Consider the following 15,469-nt stretch of genomic DNA (forward strand, 5'->3'; position numbering starts at 1 on the left):
GAATTGTTTTTGATACTAACATAAATCTATGCGGAGACCTCCATGTCTTGCATTGCCCCAGTTACAGTCAATCCTGCAGCTGCATGCTCCATGTTCCAGGGCACGGGTCTCACTGTTGACAAAATATCAGGTTCTTTCCCTTTTTAGAAAAGATCTGTGGGGAGCTGTCTATTGCCTATCCTGTTTAAAAATGAAAACGGAGGCGCAGGAAGGTTGAGCAGAGTGCTGTGTAGTCTAGGAGTTTAAACGCTACATTCTCATGTCCCTCAGGATGCATCTTATGCTTCTTCAGATTATTTCCAGTATATGGCATTCATTCTGGGAACTATGACTGAGCTGGAAAAGTGCAAGATTAAGAGGTAGATTTAAAGCAGATTTTCCTTAGGACACCGCACGAAGAATTCACTGGCTAATGTCTACAATGGGATGAATCGAACTTCCCTGCCTACATACATATTGTTGGAGAGTGCTGGCTTCCCTGGAGAGGCGAACAGCGTTGGGTATCCTGGCTGGCAGTGGAAGACCACATGCGTCTTTAAGGGCTGCCTTGTAAACATGTAATCAGAAGAGCTGGTGCTGCCTGGGAATCCAGAGCAGGTTTTAAATAGCTCCCAGTGAGCTAGGCCAGTTCTCCCAAGGCCAAGTTATCAAAAATAGTTCCTTCGTTTGTGCGTGACCTTTTCTGAGTACGGACACTGAGCTATGAAGGCCACTCCGCCTTTGCTTATCTCTGCAAGCAAGAGCAAACTGATGGCATTCTCCAACAGGAACTAGAATTGAAAAGTTTAAATAATCTCATAGTGCCTACAGTCCTGGGGAGGGCTAAGAGCTTTCCCGAATTTGATGGAATTGCTCTTTATATCAAATTGGTTGAAGATAAAGAACAGGGTCTCAAGTGGCCAGGTCCTGCCTTCACCAGCCACAGCAGGCAGAGGCACGGGGCTTCTTCCACAGACAATTTGGGGATCTTTGATGTTATTGACTTTTTAAAAAAATCCTGTGCTTTCTAACAACTTGATGGCATAAGCATTAATGTGATCTGATGGCTCTGTTTAATCTTCTTTCATTATGTCTGGAAGACAGACTCCTACATTTCTAGATCTATTTTATAAACTTTCCCCCTGAGAACATTTCTGATCAACACCTACTATATGTGAAACCTGTGGGAACAAGTAAAATAATTTCCATATTGAGATATTTTCTTGAATGCTTACCATAAAAATATTATGACACATGATAATTCAGTTCAATTATGCTCACTGGAGAATGAACATTAAAAGTACGTAGGGAGGAGCTGGCATTGTGGTATACTGGGTAAAGCTGCTGCCTGTGATGCCAGCATCCTAAATGGGTACCTGTTCAAGTCCTGCTTGCTTCTCTTCTCAATCCAGCATACTGTTAATGGCTTGGAAAAGTAGCCGAAAAGGCCTGAGGACTTGGGCTCCTGTAACGCACGTGGGAGACCTGGATGAAGCTCCTGGCTTCTGCTTTGGCTTGACCCAGGCATGGCTGATACCGTCATCTGGGAAAGACTGAACCAGCAGATGGAAGATTTTGCAGATTCATAATTTTAAGTCAACATTTACTCCAAATTATTCTGTTGTCCTTTATTATAAAATAGCTGTTTCTTTAAAATTGGTGCCAAAAAGAATAATGCTATTCTTTTTGCACTACTTTAGTGTAGTGCAAAAATTTACTAGGCCCATTGTTTCCCAAATCAAATAGAAAAAAAATTTAAATGATGCGTTATAAACACCCATAACTTACTAGATGAGTTCGTATTTCATCATAACTTTTTTACACATGAATAGTGTTCACCCTTTGTCCCACTCGCTCTGAGGAAACCATTCACATTCACAACTGTGACAATTTTTTTTTGCCTTTGTTGTTAAATTTTAATTTATTGAGTGAGGTTTCTATTGGCTCAATTCATAAGTTCATTTGTTTTAATCAGATTCCAAAGGGTGTTCATGAGTCATTCAGTTGTGTATGCCCTTGGGCCAAGTTCCTACCCAATCAACACAGGTCCTTGAGGTAAGAGTTTTCATAGGGAGAAGGATGATCTATGGTTTGCTCTGTGGTTTGTCCCCAAAGTCCATTGCAGGAGGCTTTGTTTTCAGTGTGTCACTTTGGAGGTGATAGAACTTCTTATGGGAGCAGTATTGTGGTGCTGGAGTGTTGAACTGCTGTTTGCAACACTGGCATTCTATAGGAATGCTGATTTGGGTCCTGGTTACTCTGCTTCTTCTCTAGCTCCCTGCTAATGTGTTTGAGAAAGCAATAGGAGATGGCTTGAGTGCTTGAGCTCCTGAAACCTAAAGGGGAGGCTTGCACGGAATTTCAGGACCTTGGCTTTGGATTGGCGCAGTCCTGGCTCTCACGACTGTTGGGCAGTGAACTAGCAAGTAGAAGATCTCACTTTATCATTTTTTTCTTCCTTCTTCTCTGTCTCTCCTCTTTCTGTAACTCTTTTAAATAAATAAATAAATCTTAAAAGAGAAGAAAGATAGAGATGTAGCTTAGTGGAAAGTTATCTATGTTGTGGTGGCTCTACACTCATGAGTGGAGGGTCCACACTCACGAATGGAGGGTTGGATCTTGTGGGAGTGGATTAACTTCCACAAGAGAAATTTTTTGCAAAAGAATGACCTTGACCCCTTCCTCCTCTTGTGTCTTTCTCACACAAAAGACCATGATGTTTGTTTCAATTTCTCTTTGTGCTTCTCTTGTCTTATTGTATTGTAACCAAAGACACCCTTACCAAGACATGACCATCATGCTATCTGGACCTTCCAGAATCTAAGTGGAATAAAACTTTTTTTCTATAAGGTACTCAGTCTTACATATTTTTTGTTTTTCCCACACAAAGCAGGCTAAGATTGCATATAATTCCACGTTATTTGAAAGACAATATATACTAAAAGAGTGTGAGAGAGAGAAAAAAAAGAGAGAGAGAGAAGAGCAGGAAAAATGACAGAATGAGACAGATGTCTCTCTTCTGAAGGCCCAAACGCCTACAAGAACAGAGTGTGGGCCAGGCCGGAGCCATGTGCTTGGAACTCAGTCTAGGTCTCCTATATGAGTGGCAGGGACCCAACTACTTGAGCTATTACTGATTACGTACTAGGATGCACATCGGTACAAAGCTGCTTTGGGTGCTGAGGAGTTGGCACTTGAATTAGGCTCTCTGATGTGAGAACTTTTAGTTGTATTGCATAAAGTCTTGAGACCACCTCGGTGCAGTTAAGTCACTGAACTGCTATTTTTATACTTCCTCTTACATAAGCAAAAAAAAAAAAGGCTTAAAAAACAGATTTATTTATTTAACTTGTAAGTCAAAGTTATAGAGAGGCAGAGAGAGGTTTTCCATGTGCTTCATCATTCCTCAGATGATTTCAATGGCCAGGACTGGGTCAGGCTGAAGTGGGGAGCTAGGAACTCCGTCGGGGTCTCCCACATTGGAGGCAGAGGTCCAAACACTTGATCCATCTTCTGCTGCTTATTGCAGGTCATCAGTAGGAAAGTGAATCCGGAGGGGAGCAGCCACGACAGAAATTGATGTTCATGTGGGATGTTGATTCCACAGGCTCTGCAACTCCCAAGAGAGGTATTCACACACACACACACACACACACACACACACACACACACACACACGTTCTATAATTTAACTTGCATGTGGTTTTAACTGATGCAATGCACTATGGGAATATAAGAATATGGCTATACCAAAACTTTAGAAGACTGATGATATTGAAGCCAAGCTGGACATTGCCCCAACTTTCAATACAATGAAAAATTTTAAGCTCGGCTTCAGAGCTGGAGATTGCATTCTTGCTGGCTCTCTCCCCTTGCCATTTACCACTTTTCTATTTTTAACTCTGAGTCCCACATCCTAGGGACCTGGACAACTGTAACTTTAGAACAGGTGTTTATAGATTGGTCATTTTCCTCAAAGTATTATTTATTTCAGTACAATGACTTCTACCTTGGAATATCTACTAAGATCTGAATAGTATAATTCAATTAACACAAAATGGTAAATTAGATTTTGTTCCTTCCTTTCTTTCATCTGTTTCTCTAACTGCATTTCATCTGCCAATGTATTATTGTTATTTATTATTATTATTGTTTTTCTGACATGTTATACAACATGTAGCAGTCATGGGAAAGGTTTCTGAATTTTCAATTTAAAATAATTTCCCTCATTTTATTTGACAGAGATATAATCCTTATTTAGCAGCCTCGGTCACATGGTACATCTTTTAATCTGTTAAAATATGTATCACAAAAATGACAATTAGTGATTAGTTAGCAATGTTTTCTTATTCACACACATATTTATATACAGCATATATCAATGTAATTGCTATAAATTATACAATTTATGACATAACATAACAGAAACATCATTTTGACATAATTCCATAATTTCTGACAAGTAAGGCAGAACTAACTGATGTAAGATGATATATTTTAAATAAAACCGGATCAGAGAAAATTTCTTTTTATTTTTTTTTTAAGATTTATTTATTTTTATTGGAGAGGCAGATTTATAGAGAGAAGGAGAGACAGAGAGAAAGATCTTCCATCCATTGATTCACTCCTCAAGTGGCTACAATGGCCAGAGCTGAGCCAATTCAAAGCCAGGAGCTTTTTCTGGTCTTCCACCTGGGTGCAGGGTCACAAGGTTTTGGGCCGTCTCAACTGCTTTCCCAGGCCACAGACAGGGAGCTGGAAGGGATGCGGGGCAGACAGGATATGAATCTGTGCCCATATGGGACCCCAGCAGATAAAAGGTGATGATTTAGCCAGTAGGCTACCATGCCAGGCCCCAGAAAATATTTCTTAATATTGAGCAAAACATATTAAAAGTAAGTTTCTGTAACTTTTTTCCTGTTTCTCTGCCTTAGCTTGAAATTTTAAACAGACATTATTTAACCAGACTCCAAAGTTCAAAATCAAGAGAGTTGAACGATCTCAAAGTTTTAAACCACTATTTGTTAAAGTAAACCTTTGTGCTCAATCTGTAAATTATTAAAATAGGTAAATAGGCTTTCAAGTTTCCTCATTAGATTAGTTTCCTACATACGCAGTACTGAAAAAGAGTCTACTCTCCCTTTATGAAGGCTCAAGTCTTTAAGCCTGGGGCAAGTGAATTGACATTAAATAGATTAATAGAAGTAAAGCAATGCACACACACACACACACACACACACACACACTATCATGTATTTGATGCATGTGTGTAAAGTCATGTATATGATATTCAAAGACAGGGCAGGTGATTGAAGCTTTCATAGCAGGAGAGAAGTGAGGACTGCAGGCAGGTTTAGATGGCCAGCAAATGATTTTTAGGGAATGAATAGGTCCAAAATATTGACAATGGCTTGGGGCAAAATTCCTCCAGGCTTTAGGTGTAGTGTTTGATTTTTAGTATCTTTTTCTTTCAGGTAAACGTAATCGTGCTTCTTACTAAAGTTTTACTAAGTCGTAAGGACCACCGTGTTTCTATTTGTTAGGTCCAGTCTTTATGCAGTGACTTAGTCTGTTTCCATTATTATGACTGCTTAATTTATAACAAATAGATGCCTATTTGCCTTAGTGGGAGAAGCCAGGATGTACAAAAGCATGGTGGCAGCATGAGCTCAGCATCTGATGAAGGCCTTCTTGCTTGCTAGTTTGCTTGCTCTTCTCAAGCCACTAATCCTATCACAGGGACTTCACCTTCATGATTTTAATAACAATAATCCTAATCAGTAATAACCATTAATAACTATAAGATTAATTATTATTATTAACTCAATTATATTAATACATTAGCACAATTGTATGCTTTAATATACTAATACTTTATTATCATTAATTACTAGTATTATGAATCTGAATTATCTGCCCCAAAAGACTACTTAATTTAAAAATTAAGTAGTAACACATGAACTTTTGATCGACATTTTCAAACCAGGGCATTCTACCTCTGACCCCAAAATTCATGTTTTTCTTACATGCAAAATAGGGTCCTTTAATTCCAACAGAGCCAATTTCTTAACTGGTGTTAGCACCACTTCCAGAGTCTTAAGTTACAATCTCATTTGAATCAAATAGGTGTGAAATTCAAGGCACAATTCATCCTGGGGCAAATTCACACCAACTTTGAGCCCCTGGAGTCAAAGCAAGTTGTCTATGTCAAAAATGCAGTGATGGGCATAGCACAGATACTACCATTCTGAAAGGGCTAATAGGCAAAAAAGAAAGGGATAGCTTAAAATCCCACAGGAAAACAAAATTCATTCTGTCTAAAAGTTGGAGAATAATCTCCTTTCCCTCCTTACCTTTGCACACATTCGTGTGAGTGCTGGGCCACTAAGGTCCTTGGGCAGCTCAGCTTCTGTAACTTAGTATTTTAAAATGTATAATTTTATTTTTAATGTTGTTTACATAGTTGAGAGCGATGCATACCCATGTGGGCCTCTGATTGCGATGGGGGGGGCGTGAATTGGGGCATGGAGAAAGGCGGATAGGACAATTTTTTTTTTCTCCTGTGTCCTCAGAAGAGGAGGGGAAGTGGGCTGCTCCTTTCTGTCAAAATACATTAGCACCTGGGGATGGGGGATAGTCATTTGATGATGACTTAGAGTCCCTGATGTTGAGAAAAATATTCCGAAGGTATTTTTTGAGTGTTTTAATAGTTTTAAAAAGTTGTTTGTTTCAGTTCTCCATGACTGAGAAAATCTTCCCAAGATCTGTTGGCTGATGGAGTCCAACTAGGTGCATCCACAGACCCAGACGCTTGCTGCAAAGCTTGACCAGGAGAGTGATCCAACCTCTTCTGCTTTCCATCCTGTGATGAGGCAGTTGACATCTTCTGCTGGCTTAGATGACCTGGCTGTCGCATCCTCCATGTGCATTTGGTCATGATGTGCACTGTACAGGCATCAGCAACTGAGGAGGCCCAGTGCTGATACATATTTTGTGATTTTCCCCGTGGTTGAGATACGAGTTCAATGGTCCAGTTGGGGAGGCCCCCAAGAAGCCTTACCTGGAGTGACCTCAGACCTGACTCTTGTGTGCACCGCCAGTATAAGGTCAGGTTTGATCTGTCACTTGCACCAGACAATGCATAAACCAGTGGATAGAGATGCCTAATTAGTTCTGCTCCTAGATCCATCTCTCAATGAACTGGCAGGTACGGTGGCCTAACTCCAGCCCAATCCACCACATGCCTGGTCTCCATGCACATCAGCAGGAGTCATGGCCTATTTGGAGAAACCTCCAATGACTTCCACCAGATCTATCTCCAGCCCCAGTTTTTGATGTGCTAGGATGTGCTGCTACCTAGTCTGGTATATTCTGCATCTTATATAGCTCTTATACACACCCATGGGTGCTGCGGCTTGCCTCAATCCGAACTTTCCCCAGACCCAGCCCACACATATTGTGATGGGTGTTACTACCTTGACCAGCCTGGCCTGCCCCCAGTCCTGGCTCACTAGCAGGGGCTTGCAGCCCACCAGGGAATGTCCATAGCTCTCCCAGCAGGACCACCCCTAGCCCGAGATCTTTCACTTGCACTTGCTCCAGCCTGACATGATTTGTACCTAATCCTGGCACATATTAACAGTTGCTCCGCCTAGCCCAGCTGGCCTGCACCCTCTCTGACTCTCTCAAGTGCCAGCAGATGAGCAACCTATCCTGTCCTGGCCTCTCCTAGACCCAAGCCACATTCTGGTTGACAATCCTACAATCCTGCCTGGACCAGTCTGCTCCCAGTTCTCACTTTCATGCTCACCAGTGGAAGCAACAGTCCATTAGCACAGTCCCTAAAGTTCCCTATCAGACTCACTCCCAGCCCCAGGTCTTGCACGTGTCATTGGGTCCTGTGACCCAGTCTGGGATGGCCCACCCATAGTCCTGGCATTGACCAGCATGTGCTGTAGCCTGGCTCTGTTTGGCCTGCTTTTGCCAAAAAGTGCATCCCCAGCCCTTATGTGAACTGGTGAATATTAAGGTCCAACCTGGCTTACATTTTGCCCTTGATCTTGCTCATGCAAGTGTGCACTGTGAACTGACTCATCCTGGCCTGCCCCAGACCCAGCCCACATGTATGCTGTTGGGTGCTGCAGTCTAACCTGGTCTGGCCTACTCCTAGCACCACCTCTTGTACCGTACAACCTAGCAGGGGAGTTCGTCAAGTCTTCTTACCAGGTCTGCCTCCAGTCCTGGATCTCATGCATGATAGTGGGTTCTCTGGCCCAGCTTGACATTGCTGGCCCCTAGTCCTGGCACTCACTGGGGAGTACTGTGGGCTAGGATGACTGGTTTGGATTCATTCTGGGCTCTCACTGATGGGTGCTACAGCATAGCCCAATCAGGCCTGCCTTTATACCTGGCTCTTATTTTACCCAACAGGTTCCATGGCCTTGCCTGCCTGTCCTACAACCATTTTGGCTCTTGTGATCACCAGCCAGCAGGTACTGGAGCCTGGCACAGTCTGGCCTGGCAACAGACCCAGTCAACATACAAGCTGAGAGTTGCTGAAGCCTTGTGCAACCTAGGCCATCCATAGCTTTAGCTCTCACACTCACCAGTGGAAACCCAGACTAGCAGGAGAGTCTGCAAATTTCCCCTACCAGGTCCATTCCTAGCCCAGGATCTTGCACATGCTGGTGGGTGCTTTGACCCAGCCTGGCATGGCCCAATCTACAGTCTCAACTCTTGTTGGCACATGTTGCAACCTATCCCAGCCAGGCAAGGCCCACACCCCATTCTTACACTTGTACAGCAGGTGCTGCAAAGCCTTTCCAAACCTGGTTTGCCCCCAGATCTGGCCCACACAAATGCTGACAAGTGCTGCAGCCTTGCCTGGCGTGGCTTACCCCAAACCCCAGCTGTTTCAGGAGCTGTGGCCTAGCAGGGGAGTTCCTCAAATTCTCACTTCCAAGTCCACTCCCAGTCCACTCCCAGTCCACTCCCAGTCCACTCCCAGTCCCGGGTTTCATGCCATAGCCCTACTTGGTGTCAGTTCCAGAGACAGACAGAACTTTTCTTCTGTCCTATAGAAAGTTACAAAATGGAGGAATAGGGCATAGGAAGAAAGGATGAGCTCACCACTCAAGGAATGCATTTCTTTTCTTAAGATTTATTTATTTTTATTGCCAAGTCAGATATACAGAGAGGAGGAGAGACAAAGAAGATCTTCTGTCTGATGGTTCACTCCCCAAGGGACTGTAACAGCCAGTGCTGCACTGAACTGAAACCAGGATCCAGGAACTTCTTCCAGGTCTCCCACATGGGTGCAGGATCCCAAGGCTTTGGGCCATCCTCAACTGCTTTCCCAGGCCACAAGCAGAGAGCTGGATGGGAAGTGGAGTGGCCGGAATTAGAACCAGTGCCCTAATGGGATCCTGGCCGTGCAAGGCAAGAACTTTAGTGCCAGGCCCAAGGAATGCTTTTCTGAAAAGATTGTGTACAAACTTTCTAACGGGCATAAAACGCCCATATCACTTCCCTTAGATGAGCTTCCCCTCTCTGTTCTTTTCAATAGAAATTATCTTCTCAGTTTATTCATTTTGTTTCATATTTTATCATTCTGAGAGCAAGTTCCTGAAGTTCAAATCAGCTGTAACATGGAGACGTCGCTGAGCAGTGAGCCTATGGAGAGTGCTCTGGTCCATTTCCCAAACTGCCTTTCCGAGAATCTCTGACGTTCCTGAGAAAAGCAGCTTTTTTGTTTGTTTGTTTGTTTGTTTTAGTTTTTCTCCAACGTCTTGATGATTTCTTCTCTCCATACTAATCTTAGCAAATGATTGCTTTCCTTTCCTGAAAATACTTTCATTCTCTTTCTCATAGCTGGACTGAGAATGTTCCAAATCTTTACATTGTTGCTCTGTTAACTATAATGATACCTCTAAGTGTTCTCTTTGTTCTGTCATCTCACTGTAAATGGTTACAAGCAGCCCCCCAGAAGCCTGCATCCTTTGCTGATTAGAAATGTCTTCTTAGGCCCTGCACAACAGACAAGTGGCTAAAACCTTGGGATCCCATATGGGCACTGGTTCATGACTTGGCTGCTCAACTTCCCTTCCAGCTTCCTGCTTGTGACTTCAGAATGCAAGCAATAGAGATGGCCCATTGTCTTGGGACCCTGTCTCCATGTGGGAGATCTGGAAGAAGCTCCTCGTTTCAGATGGGCTGAACTTTGGCCATTGCAGTCACTTGGGGAATAAACCAGTGGATGGAAAATATTTCTCTCTGCTTCTTCTTCTCTCTGTAAATCTGCCTTTCCAATTAAAAAAAAATCGTTTAAAAAAGAAAAAGAGATATCTCCTGCCAGATATCCTGTTTTATCACTTTTAAATTCTGCATTCCAGAAAAATCTTAGGATATGGTCACAATGAAACCAAATTCTTCACAACAGTGTAACAGAGATGGCCTTTATTCCAGCTCCCAAGACTTTAGTTCCATTTGAGAGTGGCCTTTTCCGTCCAACTGTCTATTAACATTCTGATCCTGACCACTTCAGTAACTTCCAAGAAGTTCAAAATTTTTCTTTGTTCTCACCCTAATCACCTGCAGGAATTTGCCTTGAATCTTTTGTCCAAAGCAGATTTACTGTGTCTCTGTGGACCCATTTCTGTGCTCTGTGATTAGGTTCCTTTGTCTGATTTCTCTAAGCAATCTTTTGCGAATGTCACAATGAATTGATACTGTAGTTTCCTTCTACTTTTTAAAGTTTTATTATTTGTTGTGATTTATTTTTAAGAAACAGCATCAGAGAGAGAGCAAGAGAGACAAAGAGGCAGAGAGAAGGAGAGCACAAAAAAAGACATAGAGAAAAAGCTGGGAGCTCATCAGCTACTTGCTCACTCCCCAAATTATTGCAGACAGTTGTATTAATTATGCTTTATAGCTAATATAGGTAAAACTCATATTAACATACAAGTATGAGAAAAAGTAATTTGTGTGATATCACATATGAGTGGGAGAAATGAAGCAGTTTTGGAAAAAAGTTCCTGTAGATAAGAAAGATTTTTTTAATTATTTATTTATTTGCTTGTTTATTTTTGAAGAGCAGCGTGACCGGGAGAGACAAAGAGGAAGAGAGACAGAGTGAGAGAGGACAATGCTTCCATTCACTGATTCACTGAGCCCCAATACCTGTGGTATTAAGGGTTTGGCCAGGGGAAGTGATGAGCCGAGAACTCCGTCCAGGCCTCCCCGTGGGTGGCAGGAACTCGGATACTTGCTGCTTCTCAGGATGTACATGCGCAGGAAGCTGGATTGGAAATGGAGCAGGGGCTCCGGCATGGAGTGCAGGCTTCCCGAGCATGTCAAAGTCAAGTCAAAAATCCTCCCTTAATGGGCCCGGCACGGTGGCGCAAGTGGTTAAAGGCCCTCGCTTTGCAAGCCCGGGATCCCATATGGGCACCGGTTCTAATCCCGGCAGCCCCGCTTCCCTTCCAGCTCCCTGCCTGTGGCCTGGGAAAGCAGCAGAGGACGGCCCAAAGCTTTGGGAACCTGCACCCGCGTGGGAGACCCGGAAGAGGCTCCTGGCTTTGGATTGGCATAGCATCGACTGTTGTGCTCACTTGGGGAGTGAATCATTGGACAGAAGATCTTCCTCTCTGTATATCCGCCTTTCCAATGAAAAAATAATAAAAATAAATCTTTAAAAAAAAATCCTCCCTTAAATAGCTTGATACATAAAAAGCTCCATTTGTATGATTTTCTTTCTTTTAAACTTATTAATGCGTATTTCAATGCTTAGCTTATTATTTATTAGTAGTTTAGCTCAACAGGGGTAAATTTGCTTTTCTTAGAATATGATTGGTCACAAACCTTTCAGAGACAGAAATGCTGAAAAGAAGGCTAGTGATTGCTTTTAAGAAACGTATTTTAGGAATAGGTTAGGAGGGAATACATAAAACCAAAGGGCTGTGCAAGGTTGCTCCAGCTGTCTGAAAAGGCACAGTCCCAAGGACTCATGGCCAAGTCAGGTAGCCTGGGAGATGACCAGCTGCGGCTGGGCACCCTCTGACAGGTCACCGGAGGTGTCTTTCCTGGATGGTTCGCAGGATTTTTCACAGGCAGTTCTTTTCTCTTTCTTTCTTCCTTCCTTCCTTCCTTCCTTCCTTCCTTCCTTCCTTCCTTCCTTCCTTCCTTTCTTTCTTTCTTTCTTTCTTTCTCTCTCTCTCTCTCTCTCTCTCCCTCCCTCCTTCTCTCCCTCCCTCCCTCCCTCCCTCTCTCCCTTCCTTCCTTCCTTCCTTTCTTTTACAGATTTTTTTTTTAAATTAGAAAGTCAGGGCCTGGTGGCTTGGCCTAGCTGCTTAAGTCCTCTCCTTGAACGCGCCAGGATCCCATATGGGCACCGATTCTAATCCCGGCAGCTCCACTTCCCATCCAGCTCCCTGCCTGTGGCCCGGGAGAGCAGTTGAGGACGGCCCAAAGCTTTGGGACCCTGCACCCGCGTGGGAGACCTGGAAGAAGTTCCTGGATCCTGGCTTTGGATCGGTATAGCATCGGCGTTGCGCTCACTTGGGGAGTGAATCATAGGATGGAACTTGTTCCTCTCTGTCTCTCCTCTCTGTATATCTGACTTTCCAATTAAAAAAAAAATCTTTAAAAAAAAAATTAGAAAGTCAGATATGCAGACAGCAGCCAGAGCTGCGCCAATCCGAAGCCAGGATCCCCGAGCTTCTTCTGGGTCTCCCATGTGGGTTCAGGGTCCCAAGGTTGGGCTGTCCTTGACTGCTTTCTCAGGCCACAAGCAGGAAGCTGTATTGGAAGTGGGACTGCTGGGACACGAACTGGTGCCCATATTGGGTCCTGGCACTCACAAGGCAAGAACTTTAGCCGTTAGGCTAAGGTGCCAGCCCATCTTCTCACACTTTCTATTTTTAATTTTAAATCTCTTTTGTAGATCAAATGTAAACTAATCACATTATTTTAATTCGTTCAGTCTGCTTCTGTATTTAAAGTATAACAATTATTTATGTATAGTTGTAGACATTTATACACATTTATAGTTACTAGCAATAAAGTAAGATCTATGTTTGCAACTTTGATATTTATTTCCTATGTCTTGCAACTTTTTTTGTTCCTTTTTGTTACTGCCTTGGCTGATCATAAACATATTTTCTAATATATCTTTTAAAATTTTTAAAAAGACATTTTTAAAAAGACTTTATTTTTTATTGGAAAGTTAGATTTCAGAGAAGGAGAGACAAAGAGAAAGATCTTTGATCCACTGATTCATTCCCAAGTGTCTGCAACAACTGGAGCCGAGCTGATCTGAAATCAGGAGCCAGGAGCTTCCTCCAGGTCTTCCACACAGGTGCAGGGTCCATCCTCCACTGCTTTCCCAGGCCACAAGCAGAAAGCTGGATGGAAAGTGGGGCCATCGGGACACTTCCCATATGGGATCCTGGTGCATGCAAGGAAAGGACTATAGTCATTAGGCTACCACACTGGATTCATATTGTTCAAATTTTTATATTGTTTCTTTTTACTCTTCCTTTAAAAAATTATTTTCTCAGTGGTTTCCCTGGGGATTACCACTGACATATTAATTTAAGGCTCTCTAGTTTGGATTAATATTAACTTAGTTTCAATAATATGAACTTTGGGAATAGATGTTGTTATACAGTGGTTAAGCGACTGCTTGGAACTTTCATACCCTAAATCAGAGTACCTATGTTTGAATCTTGCCTCTGCTTTAATTCTTGCCAATTTGACATCTTTGGAGGCAGCAAAAGATGACTCATGGACCTGGATCCCCGCCACCACATGGGACGATAGATGCAGTCCTTGGCTCCTGCCTTCAGCTGGTCTAATCTGGATGATTGTTTGATGGGCCCCATCACGAGAGAGTAGTGTACCACCTATTGCTCTCCCAGAAAAGATCAACATTTGAGGTCGTTTCCACTGAATACGTATCCCTTATGCAATGTTTTAAAGGTCACAAATCATAAGTCAATGTATAAAGGATTTCTTTACTTAGAGACAAGGCTTTTACAGATGTGATCAGGTAAAATGAATTCAATAATAATGGAGCCCTTATTAAAAAAAAAAAGAAGGGGGAAGAATTTAGACACAAAAACAGAAATAAAGGGAAGAAAATATGAGAACCTTCAGGAGCATGCGTCCACAAGCCAAGGAATGCCAACAACTAAGGAAACCAAGGAAACCTCTAGAAGCTCGAAGCCAGGAAGGATTCTTCATTAGAGAGTTGCCAAAGAGAATATGTCCCTGCCAACAACTTGGTCTTGATTTTTAGTCTCCAGAACAGTGTGATGACAAATGTTGGTTGTGTTAAGCCCTGCAGTTTTTGGTGATTTGGAATGGTGATCTTAAGAAACTGATATTATTTACATTCCCACTAGTGTGCAGCCGCTGAATTCTATACTGAGAGGCTGTTGTTGAGTCAGCTGTTGACTGCCCAATGATCGCCTTAAATACTTTGAATCAATAAACCCTTCCCTTGTTTGACAAGGAGCTCTGTGCTTATGTGTTTAGGCACTCCTTCGAAGCTAAGGCAACTTACCAGTATATTTTGGGCTTTTCCTCTTGTTTGCATATGGCTTGAAGGTCAGCCAAAGGTGAAAGATTGGGATGTTTCTGGCATTTCCGGGACATTTGTGCAGCCATGAACATGCACATGTCTTCTATAGCTTCATGAAAACGCCAGAAGTTTCTGCAGGCCACAAAGACATCTCTTCTTCCAAGTAGGTCAGGTTGAAATTTTGTTTCCTAAAGTTGCTGTTACACAAGAGAGTTGCTGTTAAATAATTGCAGTTGATTGTAAAATTTAGACAAATACTTTAAAGATACAAGCTTTTCCCCAGAGCAATCAGATAGCTGCAATGCCTTGTAAATGGGACTTTTCTAGTGTTTAAGATATGTGACTCACCGTATACTAAGGAAATTCAAAAGTTTGTGGAAAGATGGAATTGAAAGGTTGTGAGGTACAAGCATTTTGTACCATGGTTAAGACTGATTGGGATGGTTGTAATCCGTATTAGAGTGTGCGTTTTAGTCCTGGCTTCACCACTAACTCCTGATCCCTGGTAATGGAATGTTCATCCTGGGAGACAAAAGGTGGTGGCACAAGTATGTGGGTTCCTGTGATCCAGGTGGGAAGCTTCATGGCTTCACCTGGCCAAGACCTGATTATTTCAGTCAGCTGGGGAGTGGTTGGAAGAGATCTCTCTGTGTTTCCAATAAAATGAAAATAAATATATATAACAAAAAGATAATAAAGACTCCTATATGTCTTGGAGCTAAGAACAATTCTCTGGAGATACTTCTTTTTCTTTCTTTCTTTCTTTCTTTCTTTCTTTCTTTCTTTCTTTCTTTCTTTCTTTCTTTCTTTCTTTCTTTCTTTCTTTCTTTTTTTTTTTGAGACACTTTGGACTGCAATCCTTGTCTTCTTTGTGGCTTCCTTGTTCTATCTGAATATATTATTTTGGTA

Source organism: Ochotona curzoniae, unplaced genomic scaffold (assembly GCF_017591425.1).
Source record: "Ochotona curzoniae isolate NIBS_2020 unplaced genomic scaffold, NIBS_Ocur_1.0 contig_1071, whole genome shotgun sequence".
NCBI classification, from domain to species: Eukaryota; Metazoa; Chordata; class Mammalia; order Lagomorpha; family Ochotonidae; genus Ochotona; species Ochotona curzoniae.